Below are 13,063 nucleotides of genomic sequence, written 5' to 3' on the forward strand. Positions count from 1 at the left end.
AAGGAGGAATTGTTTTTCAGAGGGCTGATTTTACTTGCAGGGTTTAAGCCCGCACAGAAAGTCCCTCCGTGATATGGGATGCATACAGCCCATTCTTGCTTTGCTGTAGCTGTAAGAGTGTGTTGCTCTCTCACTCAAAAAGCCCCTTGTTAAAATAAACAGAGGCCTTGTTAGGACAGGGGAAAGCCCTGCCCTAGGCTTCTGTCCTGGGCCTTTCAAAAAGCAGCAGTGCCTCTTTCCCTCTGTCACAAAACCCCTGAGCGCTGAGGCCCCTCCCCTGTCAGTGACCCAGAAGAAAGGGGACCTGGGCTAACAGCAGCAGCTAGCTGTCCCTGCCTGGGGGAAGGGACGCTTCCTGCAGGGAGCATGGAAAACATAGCCCTTACTAGTAATTTTTTTAATGATTATTATTAATTATTATTATTATTATAATAAACAGGATCCTGGAAACTCACGTCCCTCTGAGACAGTGATAAACGTCTAAAATTAGCCTCTGCAAGGCAGAACCTGTGATGCTGCCAGGCGACCTCTAGGAACAGTCACTCTTTCATTCAGCTGCATCTCCCTGACTCTGGGGGAGGTACCCAGCCTGCTGCAAAGACGTTACAGACACATGAACATCCTGGCTCACTCCTTAGCCAATCAGTCCCAGCAAGAAGCAAAAGCCCCTGCCAGGGCTACTGCTCCAACTGCCTTCTCCAGGGCTGCCCCAGACACGGCCAAAGAGGAATTGCAAGAATTGCTGCTTTACTCATTTAGAGAGGGATATTTCTCCTCCCCCTTTATGGGGGTTTTAGCCAATACCCCAGTCAACACCCTGATAATAGCATACATCCAAAATCAGTGGGCCAACAGGTCTGAGCCATTATACATGCCCAGAGCCAAAAGGAAGTCCAGACAACACCAGAGGTGCACGCTCTGTGGTGTCACAAAACTGTATCCTGTGATCACACCCTTCGCTGTCAGGTAAGAGATATGGCTCTCTCAAGACAATTCTTTCCTCCTCAGTATTGCACACACAGATTCTGGCCAATTACACTCCAAACTCCACTAAAAACAAGACAAAATCTAACAGCTGTATGGAAAAAAATGGAGAGATCCAGAACGACAACGATATGTAATGTAGCAGGAAGTCACGCAGTTAAAGAAATTACCCTTAACACAATGTATCTGATGGGAGAATACTCCAGATTGTAAATATCTGCTTTCAGAGCTGTCAGTTCGTAAGCTCTGAGACACAGAAGCAATTTACGTAGCACGTGCACGCGCGCACGCACACACACGCCATTGTGCTGGGTTCCTAAGCTCCCTCTTCTGGCTGTACAACAGCTGTTAGGTGAATACTGGCTGCGCACTAAGCTGTACTAACACCAAGGAGAGCGCACGCACGAGGCAGGACAAAGAGCAGGATGATTTCAGCCCCATTTCAAGGCACAGCTAACAAACAAAACCAAAACCCAGCGCTTGCCAAACAGAATAGAGACATCAGGAGGCCCAGGGATGTCAATCAATGCTGGGGCAAAACTGTAGAGGACCAGCAGTCTGTCCCTCCAGAGTGCCTTCCATGCCTCCTACTAGCTGCTACCATTAATCTCCACTGCTTTCCGGTGGGCAGGAATTGTTAGACTCATTTCACAGATGGGGACTTTGAGGCACAGAGCAGAGACGGGAGTTGCCCAAAGCAACAAAGCTGAAATGGAAGCCAGGAGTCCCGAATCTCACTCTAGACCAACACTGCCTTCCTTTTATTTAAGTACTGAGCACCTTTCCTCTGGCTCCTGAAACCAGCAACAGAGTAAGGGCTTGTCCACACATGGAGTTATTCAGCAATACCTATTGCATTTTAAATAAACACCCTCCCTTAATCCAAATTACCGTTCAAATGTAGACAAGCCCCAAGAGCAATGCCAGCCTGCGTGGCTCTTATTTAGGCACAGCAATGGCATGCTCCCTGCTGGACAGACAAATGAGGAGACACAGTCCCTACCTCAAGGACCAACTATCCATGTACAAAGTGCTTTTCCTTTGAAGCCTCACCCTTTAACAGACCCTTCGGCCTAGCAAGTACAGAGCTCACGGGTGAGGGGAATCTGGATTCCCAGCTGGCAAAGCCAGGATGAGGCAAGAGAAAGAGAAGCAGTTTGTCGACAGTGAGCTCCGGACTCCAGACTCTGCCACCAAGTGCTGCCAGGGAAGCAGATGGTGAAACATGTCACCTCCCAATGCGGGCCAGCCACAAGCCCACACAGACAGACACAAGGAGCCCGGGACACGCGCCCACAGCACATGCAGCATGGCAAAGACCCACAAGTACTCCTGTCACATGTTGAGGGGGGACAAGGTCAAAAAACACAGCTTGGCTTCACCACTGTGTTCACCTGCCCCAGCATCCTGCCAACTGCCACAACATTGGAGCCTTCATCAGCCTCCTACTGCAGCGCCTGCCCTCGGTCTGTGCAGCGGGAGGATAATGTAAGGGTTATACTCTGTGCTTGGTTTGACACCCCAACAGCAACTCCGCACATGTGTACCACACACGACTGTTCCTCTCCTACTTCTGCCTCCTGCGGGGAGAGCCAGCAAGGCACGCTAGAACCCGTCACCTACACCAGCCGCACCTCTGCTCTCATGATGAAAGTGGCTGCAATTTGCTCTGTTTCATGATAACTAGGTGCAGCCCTGGGGCACCCAGGGAGCTGCCAGCATGGCTCTCAGCTGTGCACACATGGCACATACCGCAGTGACGTAAGCAGCAGTGTGATTGGCCAGTCAGCAGAGCTGCAGAATGAGTGCAGATTACACACCAAAGGGCTAGAGCAGGAGAAACAACAATCTGGAGGGTGTGAGAATAAGCAGACCTGCCTGCCCCCTACACGCTTTATTGAACCACCACCACCCCGCCCCCTTATTACACTCCCTTAGCAGCCACACAGCTCTGAACCCTCACCTACACATCGCTTACCCTCCATTCCCATCACCCAGACCATATGGGAGATGCATCTGCTTGCTCCAGACTGAACAAGGCCCCATGTCAGAGCAAAGCTCCCAGCAGTTCCAAAGGGACCCACGAGACCACCCTCCTTCCCCATCTCCTCAGGCACCTCCGGGCCCCAGGCCAGGCTTGTGCAGCACTGGCACATTGCACCTGGCTAGATGTACCAGGGGCAGCTCACAAACTCCAGTTTTTATCCCAAGGGTAAGATGGGCAGAGAACACAGGAGTCCAAGCAAGGGGCCACTGGTTACACAATGTGGCCCTGAGCACACAGCCAGCGGGGGAAAGCCTCTGGCTAAGAAATGAATGAAAATGTAAGCTGCAGAGCCCTAAACGTCAGCAAGGCCCCAGCCAGGCACTGTGATCTCCTGTAACCCTCCCGAAGAGCATGACTAAGCCGCCTGCCCAGGCCACAGACCCAGCCTGGGCAGGAACATGCAGGCCAAGGAGGGAAGAACTGACACTTGAGATTGCTCACAGCACAGTCTGAAGAGCATGTGTCTTTTCTTGGCTCTTCTGGCCATGCCGGCTCTGTACCAAAAGCCTCAATGTCATTAGTCCATTGAGGTATGCATTCTTCCAGCGTATGGAGCTTGAGGGGATTCCTCATTTGAGGTGGTCCCTTCTCTCTCAATAGAAGTTGGTCCAAAAAAAGCTATTCCCTCCCCTACCTTTTCTTGCCATTGGTCCATGGATACCTTTCATTTATCAATGTTCATAAACTTTGACAAATTTGGAAACATCCCACATTAAAGCCTCAATCTACCCCATAACTCACACTGAGCACCTCTATGTGAGAGAGGAGAAACAGTTACCCTCCTGTTTCTGGGCATGAATCACTGCTTAGTCATGGGGTCAAGAGGAAATGCCCCAGGGGCAAGTTATTCCAGAACTATTCACTGTGGGCTTTCAAGACATCTGGTACTGGCCACTGGGGTAGGTGGATCACTAGTCCAACCCACTGTGACAATTCCCATGTTCCTGTGCTATCACTTTCCATCTTCAGTAACTAACTAATCCTCACCAGGTATGTCTACACTGCAATTAGACACCCACGGCTGGCCCATGCCAGCTGACTCAGGGAAAGGGATGCAGATTGGGGTGGTTTCACTGCGGTGTACACATTCAGGCTCAGGCTGTAGCCTGGGCTCTAGGACCCCGCGAGGTGGGAGAGTCCCAGAGCTCCCGCTGCAATCCCACCTGAATGTCTACATGGCAAACAAGCAGGCCCTTGGCCCCAGCCTGTCAGTGGTACAGGCCAGCCACGGGTGTCTATCTGCAGTGTAGACACACCCTGTGGTCCCTGTGTGGCAGGGCTGCATTACCTGCCCCACTTTCCAGAGGAAGAAGCTGCGGCACAGGAGAAAGAAGTGACATGCCAGGCAGCAGGTCAGTGGCAGAGCTGGGAACAGAGCTGGGTCAGTGGCAGAGCTGACTCCGACCCGTGTCCCTCTCACCCAGCACCCCAATGCCTTGTGGCCCATATGTAGCTCGTCTGAAACACAACAGTGGAGAGCTCAGGCTCTTTCTCTGCGTCCTCCATGTTACCAGATGCACACACCACACAGCAGTCGCTTGCCTGCTTTGCTTCCATTCCCCACAGCCAGCCACAGCCCAGGAAGCCTGTACTCAGCTGTAGGACACTCCCTGCTTTCTCTCCTCACAGCCCCGAAAGAGGGAACCGAGCAAGTCCTCCCCCTGCCCCCCGCCTCAACTCCTTCCTTCTTGGCTTCAAGTCCTGAATACTGCAGCAACTGACCTGAGCCGCTGACCCTGCCCTGCATTCTTCCTTAGACTGAGCAGATGCCTTTCAAGAGGAGCCCTCCGGCTGAGCTGCCAGGAACAGAATGGGGGAAGCAGCCAGGGCCAGCACAGCGACAGTAAAGCTCAGGCAGGACAGACAGACGGGGACCCTGACAGAAGGCACAGCCTCTCCAAGCACTCGGAGGTCTCGGCCCTTCCTTGCGTAGGGCGTAAACCTCAAGGACTTTCAGGCTCCCAGTCGGTCAGAAGTGAGGACACTGCTCTGCCCTAGGCGCTCTGGGCCTCCACTCACACAGAGCCACAGGGAGCTAATGAGATGCTGAACTTCCCCCATGTGATCACCCAGCTCTTTGCAGTCTCCCACCCCACTCTCCAGCTACAGCTCATCTGTCAGAGCAGGCCCTCCCTTCACATTTGCCTGCAAAGCACCCAGTGCACTGGTGGAGCTATAGTACACACAGCGTGGGGACAGCGCACAGCACAACGGCAAAACCCACTAGAGCACTGTAGTTACTGCTCCAGCCCAGAAGGGTCCCAGCCCCCAGCAGGGCTGGGCGGTTACTAGCCGACAAGCAAGGAAAATAGAATATCATCACTATCAGATTAGCCTTACATAGCAGAGGTGCTCCCCGCCGCTTTAGAGGGGATGCATCCAGGAGCGGGGACGGTGAGGCTCACACAGAACAGAGAGACTAGCCAACAGGCATGATCACACTGAACGGCCGCCATCTGCCAGCCCCGCATCTCCAAAGCGTTTACTGGAGACGGGATTGCAGAGGCCCCAGATGGGAAAAGGCTCCTGATATCAGAAAGGCTAATGGGAAATCTTACAGAGGGCTCCAGCACATTTTCTCAGGGACCAGTTCTGCTCCCAGCATTCCCAGTGCCTCAGATCCACACCAGTGGGAAGGAAGGACAGGAGAGGTGATGCCAGGGAAAGCACAGAGGTTTCTTCCACAGAGAGCCAGCGAAGTGAATCAGAGAGATGGAGATCTCAGCTCAAACCACCAGGAAGCAATTGCAATGCTAAGACACTGAGTGTCTCAGCCACAGATCTCACACAACTACTATCATTAGCCCCATAATCCTCCTCCGGGAACCATGCCATCCTCAGAGCCTGCCTTTCTATGGGGGAGGGTTGGAAGCTGGGAGTTTCCTGCACAACCAGCAGTCAAAGCCAGCACACCTGGATGAACGTGCCACCTGAGACATCAGGGATTTGAGGGGTCTGGCAAGAACACAGAGAGAGTGAACTGCAATAAATCAGGCACATGGTCAAGCATGCTGGGCCTCACTCTGCTCCTGAAGTGCCTTATGTTCTCCACCCATGTGGCCCTACGTCCTCTGGTATTTTGAAAGGTTGGAACCCCATTCTTGCCAGGAAGGCACCAGTAGGAGTTCGGATCTCGGCACAAGGGTTATTCAGCACTCTGCTGTGGGTCAGGACTGCTTCCCTTGCACCAGGCAGAGTCACACAAGAAGAATAGAAAATGACAAGGAAAGATGGGATCCCAGACTGGGACCATCGTCGCCAGCTCCTATGGGCCACAGACAGCGATCAAGATACCACTGCTATCATCACACCGCAGTGTGACTCACTCACCCACCCTCTCCGAGTCCCTCGGAGGGCAAAAAAACCTCCTTCCTAAAGCAGCCAGCCATCCCCCTCAGCCACTACCCAGCAAGGCCTTTACACGGGGAGTCAGTTACAGCTGGGGTGTTTGAGACAGGCAAGGCCTCCACAGGACGTTGTTTGCCAGAAGAGAGACAACCCTCTCCCTTTCCCCTCCCTCCCCCCCACCCGCGTGCACACACACACACACACTCTCCAGCCCAGTCTTTGTATTTCCCCCAACAGACGGGAAGGTGTTACAATTTGCATGGCTAATCAGCCAGCACTGCCAATTAACAGCACAAGCTACTTGCTCCCAACTTAAAGACCACTCCATTATTCACACAAGGGCAGCAGCAAGGCATGGTGCTGGGCACCAGGGGCCTGGAGAGCCAGCCAGGTTCCTTAGCTGGATCCCACAGACAGCAACAAGAATGCAGAGGGCTGGCACACAGCACGTGGGCAGCCTGGCCAAAAGGCAATCCTGGGAGACAATGCAGCCCAATGGCACCCTCCTCTGTCATGTGGAGGGGGAGCCCACAGGACTACAAGTCCCACCATGCACCCGACCTTTCTGATACCATGCTGGGCCCTGGTGCACCTCTGGGAGGAAGAGGAGAGCAACAGCAATTTGTTCCTTTGGATAAAAACGCCAGAAGCCCGAGGGCTGCACCCAAAGCTGGCAACAGGGCCCCTGATGGAGCCAGGTCTGGGGGCGCCGGTTCTAAGCAAACATCCCTGGCTGTTATAGCCATGCCACTGCTACCACCTGCTAGAAACACCAAAGGCTGTTGGGCGCTTAGCTGAGGAGGAAGACACACTCACTCCAAAGGAAAATTGTGTCACCAACTGCTTGTGCAGTCCGGCTGAAGAACACCCTTCATACGGGCGTAGAGACAGGACGGTACCTTGAAAGGCAGGCTCTCGCCCAATGCCCCCCAGCTACAGAGCAGAGATCCGCTGCAGAGCCGATTTTCATGGGTCTCATGCGCTCTACCCCACCAGTGCAAAGCCCAGGTCACCAGGAGAGAAATGATCCCTTGCTGCCGAATTGCTCGCTCTGAGCTCCAAGTGCACCTCTCACGGACTCGCTCTTGTGTCACATGGAGCTTATCTGGCCCTAGGTGTGTTCAGAACAACTGCATACTTCGGGCACGATCTGGTAGAGTTAGCCAAGGAGGAGAGGGGAGGAGCAGAGATGGCAGGCCAGAGGCCTTGCCGGGGGGCTATTCAGAAAGGACAGACTCTCCATGGGGCAGGGACGGAGTGGAAGAACACAGCGACACTTCACACACAGCATGCTCACGCTCCAGTCTCAAAGCACCTTATCCTAGGTACCAGAGTGCCCACGTTACAGAGAGAGAGATTGATGCACAATTTGCCCAAGCTCCCTGGAATCGGAGCACAGCCAAGAGCAGACTCCAGAAGTCCTGGTCCCCCCCAATCCTGTGTTGCAGTGGGCTGGAGGGGGGATATCTATACACAGAGTTAAAATACTCAGCCACTTCTCCCTCGTGCAAGTTGCCAGACTAAAATATGGCAACCGTGTCTGCACGGCCCAGCTCAGCACTACCCAGCTCCTGCCTCACCCTCCTCCCAAGCATCACTCCCTCCCACTCACCAACTCCACTGTTTGCTCTCCACCCTCGGCTGCCCAATTAACAAAAGTTCCTCCAGAGCACTCATTAAACACTCCCAAACCTGCACCGTATCCTAGCCGCTCCCTTCCCCACGTTTGCACTCCGGTGTCCTGGGTGGGGCTGCTTTCACCCTTTGTGGCAGGAGACCCATGCTTTGACATCTCCCCTACAGCCCTGAGTACCTTTACATCTCAGTATTGACATTTGCTCCTGGCCCATACTTCGGGCTGGCTCTTTCTCCCCAGGGGTGCCCCAAACAAAAGTGAATTCAGTGCTGCACTAGCAAGCCCAGAGATGGAATCTTCTCTCTCCACAGAGCAAGGCCAGCAGCAGACTGAGCTTCCCTGGTCACCACTCAGCCCCGCCCCACAGAGACCACCCATCAGTCCTTGATCTGGCCACCCAGACACTAATACAGGCACCAACCACAGTAGCGGGTTTTGTGACGTGGGCACCTGTCTCTCTATGAAATAAAATGAGACCCACCAACTTGTTTCACAAGGCCTACTGAACAGCTGTCCGATGGGATGGCGCCCAGAGGTGAAACTCTCCAATATAAACCATCCCCAACCCACCCAGTCCCCCTCCCACCTTTGTATTCTAGATAAAATCATGAAAATGACAAACTGCTGCTTAACACTGAAAAATCAGAAAGCCTTTAGACCTTCTGGGGGAAGCACCTAAACTGAGACTCTCTAGACAACTCCTCTCAAACGAAGTACATTCTTGTTCAATGCAGTGGTAACAAAAGGACCTTGGAGCACCCATTTGTTGCTAGACTCTTTCTTTCTGGCTCAGTAACGTAACAGTTCAAGCCCTCTGTTCTGGACACTGGTTGCATTGTGCATTTAATGAGAGGACCCTATCTGCTCTGATTACACAGACGTTTTGGCATACAGGAAAGCTATCTTTCAGGCCCTGCCTAGCCTGTCCTGGGAAGTTGTTGTAGCACCTCTTTAGCAAACCATGCTAAGGGCTCATCTAAGCAAAGCAGCACTGGTTTCACAAGAGGTGTGACGCTGATTTTGTTAAACCAAAGCAAAAGGCTACATGGAATCTCTCTTAAAAAGACATAAACCTGATTTATATCAATTTAGCGGAAGAGGATTAGGATCAGGTTTTTCGCTAAATAGAAATAAGTCACTATGAAACCAAAATTGAAGCGTCTACACAGGGGTTTGCACAGATTTAACTTAATCAGTTTTAAAATCAATTTGTGTGGACCCATGCTGCCTAGGATTTTTAATAGTATGGTGCTAATGCTGTTTCCATGAGCAGTGCAGACAAAAGGCCCAAGTCAGCAAGAGGTTATACTGCACATTTAGATGGGACCTTGCATTACTTGCACCAGTGTAAAGGATGGGTTGAGAGCACTCGAGATCCAATCATTACCAGCAGTAGGGTTCATTGACTAATCTGAGGAAATCAGAATTTAGCGTTTCCCTATAATAAGGAAGATTAATTACAAAGCACTATTTCCCAGCATCCTTAGCAAATCTCAAGGAGTAACTCAGTCTCTGCCTAACCTTATGCATATGCAAAGATGCATCCGGATGAGACAGATTCCTTTCCATCCAAGTCCCACACAAAAGGAGCTGCCCTTCTCTGAGGCAGGTTTTGTTGTATTTTGCAATGGCCACAGCCCTGCAGTGAGCTCACCCTCCAGCAGACAACATGGGGGCAGTGAAGGAAACAGCCCAGCTGATTCATCTGTTCCTTTTGGCTGCTGGGTTTTGTTGTTTTTTTTTTTTTTGAGAGAGAGATTTAATGATGAAACAAAAGCCAGCCACAGTTTGCAGACAACGACCCCGGCGACCACTCTTTCTGCGAGTGCTGTCAGAGGGGATGGGGGTGACATCCTCAACGCGCCCAATCTTCATTCCAGAACGAGCGAGAGCTCCGAGAGCTGACTGGGCACCAGGTCCAGGAGTCTTGGTTCTATTTCCATCTGTAGCTCGCAGCTTGATGTGAAGGGCAGTGATGCCCAGCTCCTTGCGCCGCTGGGCAACATCCTGGGCGGCCAACATAGCAGCAGAGGGCGAAGACTCGTCTGTCAGCCTTCACCTGAATACCACCAGCCACTCGGCAGACGGTTTCCTTGCCGGAGAGATCAGTTACATGGGTAAGTGTCATTGAAGGAAGCGAAGATATGGCAGACGCCAAACATTTTCTCCTTCGGCAACTGGCAGTCCCAAGCTGATGACCTGCTCTTCTTTCTTCTCCTTACCCTTATGTGGTGCTATTTCTGTGCATCCTCTCGGGCACCCAACTCCGGAAAGGATAAACACTCCCCAGCTCTGGCTAAGAAGGCTAAACACAAACAAGCAAAACTGTCGACAGTCTGAAGTGTCACTCTCTGAACTGGTGACACCATCTGGAAGGATTTCCATAGTATTTGCACATCTGCACTCCACCCTCCCCTGCGAGCCCTACACAAGGCCATAACCCTGTCCGCTACACCCAGGTCTTGCTTGCAATACCTGCTTCAGCACAAACAAGGGCACTTTTGTAATAAAGGCAGCTACAAACGAAGATTGGATACTAATTACAAAATGTACATTGCAGAGAAATTATTCAGCACAGGGTTAGGTTTCGGGTGGGAGAGAAATTGAGAGCAATTATTCAACAGCATCTGACACAGTACAACCTGGAAATGCTGGGGAAAATGCAGGTTAGAGGTTACAAGGAAGTCGCCCATTCGCCACACTAAGGTTTCAGTTCTCCCACAAGAGGAGCCGTGATTCAGACCCTTCTTGCCAGTTGCCAGGATGCAAGGTCTGCACCGAGGATACATTTCTGACACCTTAAGCTTCAGGGGTGAGCAAATGCAGCTCTTTTCTGCCACAGCAAACAGAATCAACATGGCAAACAACGGTAAAGCGAGGAGTTCATTATTGTTCAAAGTTCAAGGCTTTGTTTGAATTAGACCCTACAAAGACAGAAATTACCTTTCATGTGTTGTTACAGATCAGATGATTCTCTGGCTGGAATCAAACAGCTATTTCCGAAGTTAGATTGTACAGATCCATGGCTAGCCATGGCTAAGAAAACTGCCTGTACATTTTTTTTAAAAGCACCCCCTAGGCTTGGAGCTCCTTAGTTCCACCTGATAGAGGGAATTCTGAGGTCCACCCCCCCCAAAAAAAACCCAGCCTACCTTCCCCAAAGTACTGGTTGCATGCAAGTATTGTTTTATGTCATTGTCCTAAGTTTAGTTCCTGCACAAACTGCCTGAAACCACAGAGTTTTTGAACCCCTCAGCAGACATTTGTTATTCTATATATTCCTCCCTAAGCAAGTTAATTTACAATAACCCCCTGGGCAGGAGGCAGGCAGATCAAACCTCAGCCACCCCCAGTGATACTTTTGGCTGCTTTCGAGCTATTAGGCCAAAAGTCACAGCCCTGCAGCCCAAGGGCTACAGGCAACTGAAGAGGTCTCCCCTTACCCAGCCTCCGCAAGCCCACCGCCGCTCTCACGGGCTACAACGCCCTCAGTGTCGCTCCTACTGCAGAACTGAGACCAGCCCTACAAGTCAGCGCGATGCGACCCAGCCCGGCCAGGGCCAGAGGGAGGAACGAAGGAAGCCCTGCGCTGGTGTGAAATTTCTCATGACGCAGGAGGGTTTCCCCTACCTCGCAAACGGTGAGGTAAACAGCAGGCAAAGGACTAGCAGTAACAGCAGCGCAGGGCAGCTGGAAGAGCTTTGCGTTTCCCGTCCCAGGCTATCAAGTATTCCCCAGGATTAGCCCAATTAGCCCTCCGCATCTTGCTTCAATGTAGCAAAGCAGCAGCTCCCTCCGCCTCCACCCGCCGCTGCTCGGCCCACGGGAGGAAGGGGACCAGGTGCCAGGCAGCTGCGGCCCTTCCGAGGCGGCGGGGCGGGCAGGCTGCTCCCCGCGGCGCTCGGGGCCGCCCCGGGCCCACGCAGCCCGGCCCAGCCCCCCCATCGGCCACGCCCAGCCCCCAGCGCCCACCCTGCCAGGGCCCGCCGCGCACGGGGACCAGCCTCCGCCCCCACCCAGAGCCGGGGGGCTGCCCCACCAGGGGCCGCGAAACCAGGGCGTGACCCCCCATCCCCACACACCGCGCTCACACACACGGGGGGGGCCCGGTCTCTCACACACGGGGGGGGGCCCGGTCTCTCACACACACGGGGGGGGGGGCCCGGTCTCTCACACACACGGGGGGGGGGGGCCGGTCTCTCTCACACACACACACGGGGGGGGGCGGTCACACACACGGGGGGGGCGGTCTCTCTCACACACACACGGGGGGGGTCGGTCTCACACACACACACGGGGGGGGGGGCGGTCTCTCTCACACACGGGGGGGGTCGGTCTCACACACACACGGGGGGGGGGGTCGGTCTCTCACACACACACGGGGGGGGGGTCGGTCTCTCACACACACACCCCCCACCGCAGACACAACGGCGGGCGGGTGACACTGACACACGGGGATGCGGGGGGACAGCGGCCCCCCCATGTCGGCGGGGCCCGGGGCCGGGCCGCCTCTCCCGGTACCTGGCGCCGCGTCTTCCGGCCTCCGCGCCCGGCGCCGCCGCCCGCACTCACCGGCCGCCGGAGCTCGCGGCGCGCGGCCGAGACGGGCCCGGGCCGGGGGCGGGGCGGGGAGCGGGGCCCAGCCCGGATCGGCCCCGGAGCCGGCACGCGGCGGGGGAGGGGAGCGGCCTGGCCTGGCCCAGCGCGCGGCACCAGCCCCGCCCCCCCAGCCCTGAACCCCCCCAGCCCCGCCCCCCACAGTCCGGCACCCCCGCAGCCCCGCCTCCCCCCAACCCGGCACCCCCCCAGCCCCGCCCCCACAGCCCTGAATCCCAGCCCCGCCTCCCCACAGCCCGGCACCCCCCCAGCCCTGAACACCCAGGCCCCCCCAGCCCCATCCCCCCGACCCGGCACCCCACAGCCCTGCACACCCAGCCCCGCCCCCCAACCCGGCACCCCCCCAGCCCCGCCTCCCCACAGCCCGGCACCCCCCACAGCCCTGAACCCCTAACCCAGCACCCCCCCAGCCCTGAACACCCAGCCCCGCA

At 54.5% G+C, this 13,063-nt stretch overlaps 1 protein-coding gene and 1 pseudogene across 24 annotated transcripts in view; both read right to left on the reverse strand.

Annotated features, from left to right (window-relative positions):
- MYO18A (myosin XVIIIA) overlaps nt 1-12,676 on the reverse strand; it is a 141,906-nt gene extending 129,230 nt beyond the window's left edge. For 16 of the 24 annotated variants that reach the window (XM_043531025.1, XM_043531023.1, XM_043531022.1 and 13 more), the window contains exon 1: nt 12,588-12,676. The gene's annotated coding sequence lies outside the window, so the exon portion shown is untranslated. Of the gene's footprint in view, nt 1-11,458; nt 11,931-12,536 lie in introns of those variants that run through there. The other 8 variants (XM_043531033.1, XM_043531014.1, XM_043531029.1 and 5 more) reach the window with 7 other exon arrangements.
- Nucleotides 9,129-10,572, reverse strand: LOC119563926 (annotated as a pseudogene).
- Nucleotides 12,677-13,063: the final 387 nt, after the last annotated feature.

Source organism: Chelonia mydas, chromosome 17 (genome assembly GCF_015237465.2).
Source record: "Chelonia mydas isolate rCheMyd1 chromosome 17, rCheMyd1.pri.v2, whole genome shotgun sequence".
In the NCBI taxonomy this organism is placed as follows: domain Eukaryota; kingdom Metazoa; phylum Chordata; order Testudines; family Cheloniidae; genus Chelonia; species Chelonia mydas.